Genomic DNA, 15,410 nt, shown 5'->3' on the forward strand with positions numbered 1-15,410 from the left:
ACCCCCTTATTGGTACGCTAATCAAACTTTTAACGGTAGCCTAGCTACAGAACCTGTGGTTAGCTTCTAGCTTCTCCCTCAGCTCCTTATTCTTAGCACGCAGCGTTTCACAATCTACAGTCTCTTTGTCCTCCACGGTCTTCGCAGAACTGTGGGGCTTTGTTCATAGCAACCTGATAGCGAGTCTCTTCCCGGTGGTTCCTCGGGCCCGTACGGTGTTACTGCCTCGGTCCTAGCGTCGTGTAGGCCGCCGGCTCCGTGTATCTCCCTTCGCCTCCGTGGACAGATGACTTCCTTCAGTTTGTGTAGTTGAGGCCCTTTGTCCCCTTTGTTCACACAACTAGCACTGGTTCATTAAGCCAGCGTTAGTTCTGTGAGCCTATTTAAACCTGTCCCATACCAGGCCTTATAATTATTTTATTATACAACTCACGTCTCATCTTAAAGAGACCGTGCGTCTTCATTCCTATTGCTATAGGAGTTTGTTATTCTTTATATAACATGCATAACATCCGCTTCCAAGGCCTCTCTCTTTCCTAGAATTACAGAAGCTACCACGGGACCTTTTCTCAAGGTTCATCCGCTTCTATGGCCAAATACTTTCTTAGAGTTTACCAAGGCTACCACGGGTTTATAATTGTTTAATTACTCTGTAACATTTAATCACTGTTTAATGACTATGTAACCAATACACACAACTAGTTGTCCCTCTCAGACACACTAGTGGTTGATTACTATGTAACACTTAAACTTTGTTAATGACTTTGTAATTATACTTATACCTAGTTGTCCCTCTCAGACAAACTAGTACTGTGTTAAAGGCCTTATTAAAGGCCGCTTAAACTGAGTAGAAAAGTCCCCTCCGGAGACTACTAAAGTTTAATAACTTGTAATTAAACTTAAAACTGATAGATGTCTCTTCTATAAGAGACTCTAAAGTTTAATAACTTCATAAGTCAATGCTTAAAACTCAAACATGCCTCCTCCGGAGGCATCAGTAGTTTTATTACTTTAGTAATAAACAACTCTGAAGGCCTTATTAAAGGCCAGCACAGTTTAATACTGTAATCTAATCTGCTTAAAACTCTAGGTTGTCCCCTCCGGGGACACCATTAGTTTTATTACTGTTCAATTTTGTAGCAAATCGCACTTTCTGCGTTTGATGCAGCTAAGCTACAATCGCTAGACCCATTGAAAGGGTACAAGAAGAGTGGAGAGAGTTGTAAGCACATTACTCATACCTGGTGTCTTTGATGGTTTTTTATTTACTATACAAACAAGTTACCAGTTAGCAAAGGTTAGCACTTTAGGCACCGGTAGTTAGTGGTTAGGTAATAAAACCTGAGAGAGAGAATAAGCACATAACACACAGAGTATTAAGGATATGACTTCACATCAGACGTACACATCACAATTACAAAATTACAATGTTACTCACTATTGGTCTCTCACTCTCTTGTAGGATCTCGGTAAGTTACTTAAAACCCATATTTCAGGTAACCCACGGCACTGTTCCTTCTGAATCTAAAATCCTGTGCTCAGGCAGCCCATTATATCAACTTCACACGTAAGGTCCGCCTTTAGGGCAGATCTTTAAGCAACAGGAAGTTCTGGTTACCCACAAGGCTTTGCGCTTGGTCCTGTCTCTTGTTACACATCACACAAGGGCCGGCTAGCTCTGGCCCTGCTCAGTCAACCAAAGGCTCTTATCTCACAACCTTCCCCCGCTTGGTATGCGAGGGGCCCTTTGAAGCAGCTACCTCACCAGGGGGTCTAATCTGGCCTGCTAGACTCAACTTAAAGGGACATGTATTCTCCCACAGGACAGATGACAAAGTACATTACTATATCATTAATAATAATCCACAATTATCTTTCATAATCATAGATTATTCCACACTGACAACGCCCCACAAATTGATGCTACAGGTTAAAAGCTAAGCTTGTAGATCTGTTCTGATTTGAACGACAATGCAACTCCTTTAAACCCAGTACAACCAATAGCATATTAAAATGACATTTACCCCTTTAATCCTGTTCAGAACGATTTGAAAATCAACAACCAGCTAACATAACAGACGTTACACATCTCTTAACGAGAAACTAGCTAGCTGACATTGTCAGCTAGCTAGTTCATCTTTAATACCTAACTGACAGCAACAGCAACGGAAGAGACGTTATCGTTTGCCAAAAAAGAACAGATCTACAAGCTAACAACGCCCCACGATGCAACAGGTTGGTATAGCTTGTAGATCTGTTCTTTTTACAGGACAGCGGCCGTTGTCTGATTCAAAACGTACACGAGACACAACGAGAGACTTATAATGTAGCTCATTAAACCCAGTAGAACCAGTAGCCTGTTAAAATGCCATTTACCCCTTTAATCCTCGTTAAGAACAATTTTGAAGATCAACAACAAACCTAACATAAGTTACATAACACACGTTACACATCTATTAACGATAAACATGCTAGCTGAGTAGCTGACATTGTCAGCTAGCATGTTTATGGTTAAAGATGACAGCAACGGTAACGGAAGAGATGTTATCCACACTGACTTAGCTTCTAAACTTTAGTCATAACTCGACGCTAAAATCAAACATATCAATAAATAGGCATTTTAAACAGCTTAAATAGCATTAAAAGTTACAGTTCCCACTAAACACCAAGGAAATCAATCAAAACTCACCGGTTAGTTGACAGTTGTAGCCTATTTGAAACAAATAGACTACAACTTCTGGAAGAAACGCTGGAAAAGCAACAAATATTAATTAGCACAAGATACAAGCAAAACAGTGGTAGTTGACGATGGATCCTCTGTTTAGAGTCCGTTAGTGATAAGGATGCTGTTAAGCAGGTTAAATCGCTGTAAAGCAGGTGAATACGTCTGAATCTGGGACAGTCTCAAAGTATTCTGATGTTCCAGCTCGCTGTAGAACCTTTTATACCTGCAGCGTCTTTCACGGGTCACGAGCATGGTCACGAGCTGTGGAGGTTCTGTCCGTTGGTTGGTCAGGTGGTCGCTGGCCCTGAGCGCTGATTGGTCCACTGGGTCGCGATTTGGTTTTGTTTATTTTTAAATTATTATTTTTGTTTTAATTAAGTGACACGTAAGTTTAAAGGAGAAAATATTAACCATTGAACTAAAACAACATGCAGTGGTGTAAAGTAATTAAGTACATTTACTCAAGTACTGTACTTACTTTATTTTGAGGTATTTTTTACTTTATTGGAGTACTTCCAGTTTTCAGTACTTTTACTTCTACTCCACTACATTTCAGAGAAAAACATATTTTTATAATACTATTATTATAGCTCACGCATGGCGACACATTGTTGCCATGCATGGCTATAATTTATACATTAAAAAACTTGGGAAATGGGATATTCTTCATAATGAGTACTTTTAATTTTGGTACTTTAAGTACATTTTTATACCAATACTTTTGTACTTTTTGAATTCCGTACTATTGATACTTTTACTTAATTAAAAAATGTACTTTTTCCACTACTGTCGTCACGTAATGTTGTAATAATAATGTTGTAATAATAATTATTATTATTTTGTTTTAATTTTCTTAGGTGTGCAAAAGTGTTTTGTTTTAATTAAGTGACACATATCAAAATATACTTAAAGTACCAAAAGTAAAAGTACTCATTATGCAGAATGTCCGGTTTTACAAGGTATCATAATTATGTATAACAATTATTAAAATCTTTTTGCGATGCCACGCATTGTGAGCTTGTAGATCTGCTATTTTCAAATAGCTAGAGTTTAAATAGGCCTGAAGTGGTTAATATATGTTTTGTAATAATAACCAAAATCTACAAAGTAACTAGTAACTAAAGTTTTCAAATAATTGTAGTGGAGTAAAACTACAATATTTCTCTCTGAGATATAGTGGAGTAGAAGTAAAAGTACTGAGTACTGCAGTACTTGAGTAAATGTACTTAATTACTTTCGCCTTGAGCTTGCAGATCTGATTTGAAAACGTGTGAAAATACAATTCTGTATATTGAGTACTTTGATGCCAATACTTTTGTACTTTTACTCAAGTACATTTTGAATACTGTCCTTTCAGTTGTAACAGAGTATTTCTACATATTGATATAGAATATAATAATAATATTGATACTTTTACTCAAGTAAAACACTTGAGTTACTAAAATACTCTTTACTCTTCCATTGATAATATTATTATCAATTATAATATAATTATTAAATAATTACGCATAAAAAAAACTCTGAACAATACAACCACGTGCAGTGTGTTGTTGTTGTTACGTGACGTCATATAGAAGCGACCCATGATGAAACAAGACCCCATGTACCATGAGAACCATAACAACACGCGTAGCTGTAAACAACATTCAGGAGTGTGGAGGAGCCTCTACTCTGCAGACACTGTCTGGAAAGTAGAAATAGACAGAATTCAAGCACAAAGGCTACAAGAGAAAAGCTTCTTGTTGTCGCTCACAACTCCAAAGACTGCGAGAATACTTTCTCCTCATCTTTCAAGCTTCTGGTTCAGAATTAGCCCTGAAACAGCAGCTTCGTCAGAACTGAAAAACACCAGGATGGATGATGATCCTATGGAACATCATGACTCTGCACCCAGAAACCCAGGTTATAATTATTATCATAATAATAATAATAATAATCATAATAATAATAATAATAATAAGAAGAATCATCATCATTGTTATTATTATCATTATTATTATTGATCGCATGGAAATGCAGATTACAATTATAGCACTCAATGTATGTGCTGTGTTTGACTTATAAGCTTTCTAAGTATCCTAACTACTATGCAGTCCTGAGTAGCAGTAAGCAGTTGGTAGCAAATAAACCAAATAATTCAGTCCAAAGTAATTGTGACAAGCACATGGAGTTAACCAGTCCATGCACATGACATTGATGACCACATAATAAGTATGCTAAACAAGTCCATTTCTTCTGCAACACCACTCAGGTTCTCCATCCACATCTGCTGTACAACCTCCATCAACCAGGATGGTCAAGAAGGTGGGCAGTCGATTAGGCACTGGACCCCTGTCCAAAGTGCATCAGAGTTTAAGACGTCAGAGGTTTGCTACCGCATTAAGACAACTGCTGGAAGTGAAAGCCGGAAAAACTGCTTTCATCAAAGTGTGTCAAGAAGTCATTCACAAAGAGGTAAGTTAACCCAGAGCTGGGCAATACTGACTAAATCAAATGTATATTTTGACTGAACACTTAGATATCTATAATGTGACCATATTTTAGGTATGACTATTGGTACTTTGCTTTCAGAAAATGTTACACACAAGAAATGTTTTAAAACTGGTTGACCAAGTAGATTGTTTGTTCATTTCACGCAGCAACAGTCTAATAAGTGTCTAAGTGTCTAATAAATGTCTATCACTTTACTGTGATGCTTTTAATTCCAGGAAAAGACAGCATTTGGGCTACTGTATATCATTATGATAATCAAATATATATCTACATATTATCAGTGCCAAGTTAAACATTCACAGGCCTAACTATCATGGAGAATATTTGAAATAAAATCAAGTACAATAATAGTAGCTGAACAGGCCCTCAAAATAATTACTTTATAATGTTGTCATATTAAAACAAAGCTGTATAAATATTAAAGATGGTTGTTATAAATATTGTTTTCCAGCGTAATAACTTGCTCAGAGACAAGGAGGGACCTTACCGGACGTCACTCACTCCTGAAAACCTGTCCTCATTTTGTTGGGAGAAGACAAATGCATTAGTTGAGGACAAGGCACCTGTTACTCTTACGTGCCTGCGAGCGATGTTCCCACAGGCAAAGAAAATCCAAGGACAACATACGGTTCAAAATCATGGAGATGAACAACGGAGGTGTGTTACCATCTCTAAATTACATCCATTAGATTTTTTGATTTGTTTCACTGTGTTAGTGGAGTGGAGACATTTTTTATTTTCTAGTACTTGCTTTGTAGGAAACTTCAGAAATAAATTGAGAAGACAGTAAGCTACCCATCAATACTGTGTAAAGAGAACAAAACATGGTTAATTGTCAATACTTTATTAAAGGAACTTTTATAAAGTATTGAAAAGGAAGCTAAAATATATATTTTTGTTGGAATGTAGGAGAATGACTGAAGCGGAAGCTCAACAGCTGGTGGAGAAGAGGATTGGAATAGTCATGTCTGTAGCTCTATTCACCTGTTCCAACAAAGTCAATTTTGTCCAATCTGTGATTGGTGTTGAGATGTGGAGGCAAGGTTGTCCTCTCAAGATGTTCACCACCATGAATAGCCTTGGTATCTCCCAGTCCAGAGTGGTGGCAAGAGGAAATGTAGACAGACTCCAGGTTGACCACGATAAACACCTTAAGCTGTGGAAAATGGAGGTTGAGGTGTGTATGTATATACTATTAGATGAATGATATATTCTTTGTTTCATTATCGCTTTATTTTCTTTGTCATCATATAACCATATTATAAAATCATATAGTATCTACATATGTAATATGTATCATCACTTGTTTGTCTCTTTCATTCAAGATGAATAATTATTTGAATAAAAAAAAAACATTGTTAGTAAGGCAAAGACATGGTATTAGCGAATGACAGAAGAATAGTTAAGAGTAGAGTAAAAATTCACACTTGTTCTCAACACCTGTTTTAGAAAGAACCATCAGCTCCAGCTTATTCTCTCAGTTGGGAACATCTTCAGGTATTATAATATATCTTATATATATTGCTTTATTATATGACCACCTGCATGATGGCACAAAAGTCATTATAATCTGTTGTTTTCGTGTACATTAGACATACGAGTCACTGCGGCAGCGCATGCAGATAATTGTGATGCGCATAATGGTTGACAACCTCACAGCCCTCGAAGGATTGAGAAGCAAGGTCGTGAGGCACATTCCCCATGAATACTCCCAGCAGATGACGGAGAAGAGCACTGTTGTAAGTCAGCATGTACAACTGTACAACTACTGTTACTTCTCTGTAAATACAGCAATGAGCCTCAAGCTCAAGGGACAGTTCAGTTCTGGAGTGAATTAGATATTTACCTACTTATCCAGAGTCAGAAAAACCTATAGATGTCTGTATAATGTCTGTCTCTCTGTGTGTGTGTGTGTCTAGTCTAATAATCGTCTGGCTTACAACTACACGTTGTCAGCATATTCATGGTAGCATGAATATGCTAAACAGTTATCATGGCTGTACAAAAGGCTGCCAGTGAGAGAGTTAAGTGTGTGTGCTCGTTAAGGGTGTGCACAGGTCATCATGACCCTAATCCTGCTTGCACGCACCTGCGGTTAATCAGCGCTTCTCTGATCGTTCAGAGCGTGCGGTGTCACATCAAACAAATTGCTCTGACGGTTCAGACGGACGGTCAGAAGTGGGTCGCAGTTCTCAGACATTGTGCTCGAATACACTCTAAGTTTCTGTGCGTTAATGCAAAATGTAAGTCCTATGTTTCCTATTTAAGCGCCATTCATTTGTGTGGAATGTGCCCTTTGATGTTCCGTTTTGTAACGCTGTTTGGGCGTCGGTGATGGCGTTTGATTGACAGTAGTATGACGGTGGCAAGCGTTTCCTTATTTGTCTTAGTTCATTGTATGTAACCAAATGAACCCCAGTCATAATTATATTATGTTGTAAGTGCATTGAAGCACTGTTATGTTTACACTGTTTGTGGCTGAATAGTTTCAAGTGTAATTGAACACTGGGCATTAGGCCTAATTCAGTTAAGTCTGATAAGTTGTATTCATGCTGCTTATGCCAAGCATTGTTAGAGTGATATGTTTTATGTCATTATGAATGTATGTAGCCTATACAGTAGTTCATGATGTCCAGTATGCAAGCATGATGCTCTTGTCAGATTGATGTGATATTGGCTGCTGTAATTGTAATTATTTACTTTCTGTATGATTGCAGAAAACCACACACCATTGTTGTACTGTACTGTGCTCATTGAAGACGCCAAAAAAACCCATAAATGAGAGAAGTGGTCTGTCCTGTGTTCTAATCGACACCCCTGGGTGAAGTGTGGAAGCTGGACCAGCAAGCCACTACAAACCAGTCCCTATACAGTCCTTTTCTTAACCCTCACTAACATTGAGGTCCTTCGAACCGGATCTACGCTTTACTTCAGGATAAGGATGGACCAGTACAGTGGTGGAACCCGACCGAAGAGGGATGCACATCCACCACCCCACCTGGGTGAATATGAAGTGGTCTATCCAAGTCATGTCCCACAAGATACTCATCCATTGAGCACAGTACAGTACGAAGACGAGCAACAACAGATGGAGGAGGGAGCAGCCAAGACGACCTCTCTCAGCTGTCATCAGGCCACCCCTTCCCAACTCCAGCATGGCAGGGATCGACGAGAGTCCCATGGCTCATCCAGCCGCGACAGGGAGTTGGAGGATATGTGGGAGGAGAACATGCAGCTTCATAGATCTCAGCTGGCCATCGAGAAGGACATTGCACATCTGAAATCACTTAAGGATGACATGAAGCAGCTCATGGAGACTGTAAGCCGCCTTACGGAAGTGATACCAGCAGTGGGTGGTAGCCGCCACACAAGGTCCATTGATCAGGAGCCGGCTGAAAGGCCTAACTACAGCTCCACACCAGCTCCACGCAATACAAGTCAGCAGACTCACAGGCCTACAGTGCATCTGGCCGCACCCCAACTGACAGCCTACAAACAGCAGCCACCAGCCCAGACGCTTGGGCCAGGACAGGCATCCACCGGGCAGTCCTACAGTGGACCCTATCAAGCAGAGTCAACCTATAGGGGGCCCAGGCCCACTATACCACACTTGAGCCAGCGAGACCCAAGTCAGTTTGCCAAATTGAAGATTGCTCTAGAGAACCTGTTGCCTGCTGACGCAACAGAGCTCTTCAAGTACCAAATACTAACAGATCACCTCAAGCTGGAGGAAGCGAGTCTAGTAGCGGACTCATACCTCCACTCTGCCACGCCGTATTCAGATACCATGGCAGCTCTGAATGAACGGTTCGGGCAACCACACCAGGTGGCACTAAAGAAGATCGCCAGTGTCATGGACTCCCCTGATATCCACCGCGGTGACGCCGCAGCCTTTGAGAGGTTTGCCTTACAAGTTCAGTCGTTGGTGGGACTGCTGAAGACCCTTGGCCGAGAAGGCGAGAGTGAGCTAGGCTGTGGGTCTCATGTAGCACGCCTGCTCAGTAAGCTGCCCCCTGAAATGAGATCAGACTTTCGTCGCTCCATGATCCACCGCCCAGGTGCCATGTACTCACTTCAGGACTTTGCTGCGTGGCTCCAGTGCGAGTCTTGGTGCCAAGACTTTGATGGCCAGTCGTCTAGCAAAGGACAGAAAGAAATCCAGAACCAGAAATCAGAGAGCCATCAGGGAAAGCGTTCAATATCTGTCCTCCATGGAGCTGAAGATGCTGCATCTCCTGCCTTGGCAGGGAAGAGCACCAAAGCAAAGGTGTATTGTCCCTACTGCGACAATGATGCACATTACCTGAACCAGTGTTCAGCCATCCAGAAGCTCACTAAGGCACAAATCACTGAGTGGATCCGCTCCAACCACAAATGCTGGCGCTGTGGAAGGTCCCATCGGGCGGCACAGTGCACCCTCAAAAGGCCCTGTGGGATCTGCCAGGGCAAACATTTGCAAGTCCTGCATGAGGTCAACAGCAGGGATCCTAAGGAGGAGCCAACAGACCAGAGTGCGCCAACTGAACAGAGTGCACCCGCTGTCTACACACTCTACCTAGATCGACCAACGGGCCGCAACCGTGTACTGCTGAAGGTCATCAGAGTAATTCTGCGTCACGGTAAACGCACCCTAGATACCTACGCCATATTGGATGACGGTGCCGAGCGCACAATGCTCCTTCCGGCTGCAGCAGAGAAGCTTGGCCTACAGGGCACACCAGAGAATCTCGCCCTCAGAACCATCCGTCAGGATGTCCAAACGCTTCAAGGCGCCTCGGTATCATTCCGTGTTTCCCCTGCTACACAGCCCAAGAGAAGTTTCCCTATCAGTGGAGCCTTCACCGCAACTCGTCTAGGATTGGCTGATCATTCCTATCCTGTATCCAGCCTGCAGAAGAGGTACAAACACCTCGCAGGTCTTCCCTTAGAGCAGTTTGATAATGTCCGCCCACTCATCCTCATTGGAGCCGACCACCCACATCTCATCACCCCCAACAAGCCAGTGCGGTTGGGTCCGCCGGGGGGACCAGCGGCCATAAGAACGAGATTGGGGTGGGTGCTACAAGGCCCCACTGGGATGGTGAAACAACAGTCACGGCCACAGCAGTGCCTCCTGACGATGACAGTCCCAGACAAGTGGCCAGTGAAGCCAACAGCCTCAGCCGAGGAAGAGGAGTCAGAACTCCGTAAGTTAAACTTATGCGGAGTCACATCCACAGTGACTGACCCGCAAGTTCCAGACGCAGACCAGTGTAACACCCGGAGGGAGCTCCTTGATGTTACCCCTGTGAAGCGGGCGCTTCACGGGGCGGCAGACCAACATAGTACAGCTGCCGACTATCAGAAAGCTGACATCCTCATCTTCCAGCAAGCCCAAGGGGACAGCATCCCAGATGAGCTGTGTCTCTTGGGAGCCAACAAGCCTGTTCCATCTAGTGGACGCCTTCCAACTCCGTCCCCGGAGTTTGACAAGTCTGATGATATCATCAGAGTCGGTGGGAGATTACAAAGATCGGAAGACCAGGAGCCAGCCACCCTGCACCCCATTGTGCTAAAATCAAGCCGCCCTGCCGGTGAACTCCTGATGCAGGAGTACGACAGGCGTCTGTGTCACCCTCGCCCAGAGCGAGTGTTCGCAGAGATGTGCCGTACACTGTGGATCCTCAGAGGGCGTGAGGCTATCCGTCGCCAGAAGCACGCCTGTGAAGAGTGCAGTCGATGGAAGTCTCGACCGCCAATCCCCAAGATGGCTGACCTACCAGCTGCCCGCAGTGGGCAAAGTCTCCTGTTGATGGGGCGGCTCGACGGATCCCTTCCTCAAGTTATGTACCCAGATAAAGAGCTCCGCTGCAGACGCAGGTGGAGGCACTTTCGGATCTTGCCAGATCACTTCGTTTCAAGTTTCATCAGGCGTTACAAACCTGCATTGCAAGCCCGCCAGAAGTGGCACGCCACCAAGGACAGTCTCACTGAGGACACAGTTGTCATGCTGGTGGCCCCTTGGCCTCCCCCAGTGGGCAGACCTTTGTTTAAGCAAATAGCTTCCGCTATTTGGGGGCGGCTGTACAAAAGGCTGCCAGTGAGAGAGTTAAGTGTGTGTGCTCGTTAAGGGTGTGCACAGGTCATCATGACCCTAATCCTGCTTGCACGCACCTGCGGTTAATCAGCGCTTCTCTGATCGTTCAGAGCGTGCGGTGTCACATCAAACAAATTGCACTGACGGTTCAGACGGACGGTCAGAAGTGGGTCGCAGTTCTCAGACATTGTGCTCGAATACACTCTAAGTTTCTGTGCGTTAATGCAAAATGTAAGTCCTATGTTTCCTATTTAAGCGCCATTCATTTGTGTGGAATGTGCCCTTTGATGTTCCGTTTTGTAACGCTGTTTGGGCGTCGGTGATGGCGTTTGATTGACAGTAGTATGACGGTGGCAAGCGTTTCCTTATTTGTCTTAGTTCATTGTATGTACAGTGGGTGACCATTGACTTTGTCGTTTTTTTTCATTCTTCTCATGCGTTTCATGCAGGGCATGTATGATTTCCACTCTGTGCCACTAGGGGCAGCAGCGGTCTACTGCCTACAGCTGCCTACAGCCCACAGCAGACAGCAAGAATATATTTGTTACTAGTTACTGTATATCCTCTCCAAACTGTACATACATTACTTTACACTTTTGTATTATGTTTTGACACTTGCTTTGGAAAATGTAAACGTATGTTTTATCATGCCAATAGCTCATTTGAATAGCAAAATTGTTTGTTTTGGGGTTTTTAGGCACTGTTTTTCCTAGAAAGACAGAGAAAGATCCTGTCTGTTGCTTACAGTACAAGATGTGACATTTATATTAAGCAAAATATTAAGCAAATAAAGTTATATAGCATGATGCTGCGCTTAACATTAGTTTAATTTTAACGTCTTAATTGATAAAACGAGACGGGAAAATAAACGTTTTTTTTTCTCTTGCCAATAGCTCATTTGAATTGACAAATTGTATTTCTGTGGTGGTGGTTCAGTGGCACTATATATATATATATATATATATATATATATATATATATATATATATATATATATATATATATATATATATATATATATATATATATATATATATATATATAATATATACTGGGGTATACGTTCTGTGCTTTCTGTGTGTGCACTTATGCCGTGTGTCTCTTTCTTTGAGCGGGGGGGGGGGGGGGGTCTATCAAGGCAGGCTATTTGTTCAGATGCAATTTCAGCGTGGCTATTAAATAGGCCAAAAAAAAAGCTGATCTACAAGCTCACAAAGAGTCGCGATGCAACTCTATTTTCTAACATTTTAGTCTATTTTTGGCGGAGAGAGAGAGAGAGAGAGAGAGAGAGAGAGAGAGAGAGAGAGAGAGAGAGAGAGAGAGAGAATTAATATAATATAGGCCTTATATACTTTAGGTACTCGTAACAGAGTAGGCTACTTCTACATTGCAGTATTGATATTTTTACTTAAGTAAACTGCAAACCAAAAAACTCTTCAACGACATGTGCTCCTTGTCCAGTCTATTCATCGCTAAACCGGTTATGTTAATTATCTCTCTCTCTCTATACAAAGACAAAGTCTCTTTTTTTATCCAGATGCGCTCTCTCTCTCTCTGTACAAAGAGAGAGAGAGAGAGAGAGAGAGAGAGAGAGAGAGAGAGAGAGAGAGAGAGAGAGATGCATCAAAGTAGGGGTTCTCAATCTTTTTCAGGCCATGACCCCCCAAAATAACCATATTGGGGACCCCCATTTTGCGTGTGCGGCTTTCATCATCAATTTAAAAATAAAGATGATCGGATCATCTGTGAAGCATTTTATGAACATTGAACCTCATAATAACATCACTCCGTTCGCGACTGCATACAGAACGTGTGTCGGCTCTGATGTTTATTAGACAGCATGGACCTCCGCTCATGGACCTCCGCTCAGGTCCTGGAATCCAGAGCCTTATGTCAAGACTTGGCTGCGAGCACATCGCACGGCAGAAAGCACAAAAACCAAAGTGGCACAGCCTGTCATGTCAGATAACCCCGACCCATTTTGGCAGTTTTATAAGACAGGGGTTATTGGCGTCTTTTTGGTTTGTTTTATTTTATTTCCTCGTTTACACTTATTTCCTCCTCAATATTGTTTAAGAATTAATGTGCTATCCATGACATGCTGTCACCAACCAGTTCACTGTCTGTTATTTAATGATGATCGAATATTGGCTAAATGTTTACAATTTCTTCTGTCCAAACAATGAAAAGCACTAAGAAAAGGCAAGTGAGTCTCTCTTTAATTAAGCATGATGAGCCATGTGTTTTCCACAAAACAATTGAATATCATTGAATATAATTGCACCCTTGTCATACTACTATGTTATTATAGCTTTCAGTTGGCCACCACAGGCACAGACAGTGCGTTTATAGCGCAGCGCGGCCTGGCGCAGCGCAGCGGAGTGGTTGCGTGCGGGGGGTCGGGGGGCTTTCGTGGGAGGGGGGGACGGGTGGATCAGAGCTTAACCCTAAAACCGAAATAAAGTAACAACAAAAAAACTCCAATCCGCTCAAGAACCGCGCTCCCCCACTTCCAAAATTAGCACTAGCCTACAACACTGGCCCAGTCAGTCTCTTGCCAAACCGGTTATGTTAATGATATTCAGCCTATTCCAAATAAGCCAAGTGAGGAACTCTGCTATCAGGTTCCCCCTCCCCCCTACAGTACCCGGCTCTGTAGGCCTATCTCTTCTATCAAAGTATTTGTTCAGATACAAATTCAGAGCGGCCAATTTTGATATTTTTAATGCGCCTACATGAAGTTAGAGGGATGGGCAGAAATGGTGGCCAGTGGTTTTCAACCTTATTCCCATCAGGACCCCCAAATTGACACATATTAGCCCAGGGACCCCCATTTGAAAAGATATGCCAGGGACTCATCATCATCAGTGTTCATTTAACTCTGAGAGTGTACAAATGGAACCAAATGGACCCTGACGGGTCCATTTGGTTCCATTTGTACATTAAGAGTTACAGACACATAAGGGTCAATTTGGTTGCTAACTATTAATTTGGCTGGGGACCCCCTGGAACCCCCTCAAGGACCACTGGTGGTCCCCGGACCACTGGTTGAAAACCTCTGGTGTAGGCTATTTTCAACTGTTAATGGGTTTTTCTTTATTCACAAATGAATTCTACTTTGTTGTAACAGTGTCCCATAGCCGATCTACAAGCTCACAAAGTGTTGCATCATGATTTGAATTCCGACTGAAAACGCCACCCTTGCGTCTCCGTGTGTACAACCAAATACGCATCTTTCCTGCACCGATGACGCTTGGGGCTTTTACAGCGCTGCTCCTACACTACCACCGTCAGCAACAAGTGGACATGGAGTAAATGTACTTAGTTACTTTCCGCTTAGTTACTTTCACGTGCATATAAATGAGCCACGCGGTCTTATAAGAATGAAAACAAACGCCTCGCTGTTGGCCATGGATCGATCACATGACGGTCGTCTGTTACGGTCATGGATGAACTCAAAATGTTACTTGAGTTCAATCAAAGTAAAAGTACAAACGTATTGGCAAATATACTTAAAGTACTGAAATGTTTGAAAATAGCTGATCTACAAGCTCACAATGCGTCGCAATGCGTTGTGAGCTTGTAGATCGGCCATTTTCAAATAGACTATGTGAAATAGGGCAAATAATGTATGTTTTATAATGTAATGATTTATATCTGCAAAGTAACTAGTAACTAAAGCGTTCAAATAATGGTAGTGGAGTAAAAGTACAATTTTTTTCCTCTGAGATGTAGTGGAGTAGAAGTAAAGTAAAAAATAACAGGTCAGCATGCTCATAGCGTGGGATTCGAACCCGGGTCGTAAAATCACCGGTTATTAGTTTTAACCGCTACACTAACTGGACTATTTCATTTACAGAGGAAAGAGGTAGAATCCTACTATACAGAAATTGATGCGAGAAAAAAAAAACATATAAGACGTCTGTCTGTCTGTCTCTCTCCATGGACTTTTGAGACAGACAGACAGACAGACAGACAGACAGACAGACAGACAGAAACCAATGTGTGTCTGAACATTTCTAAAATGACAGAGATGCGTTCCTGACTGCCCGACGCTGAACAGAAAACCCAATTTAAACGCTCTAAGCACACGTAATTATTGCTAGTTATTATTAT

This window comes from Gymnoscopelus microlampas, assembly GCF_963454915.1.
Source record: "Gymnoscopelus microlampas genome assembly, chromosome: 14".
NCBI classification, from domain to species: Eukaryota; Metazoa; Chordata; class Actinopteri; order Myctophiformes; family Myctophidae; genus Gymnoscopelus; species Gymnoscopelus microlampas.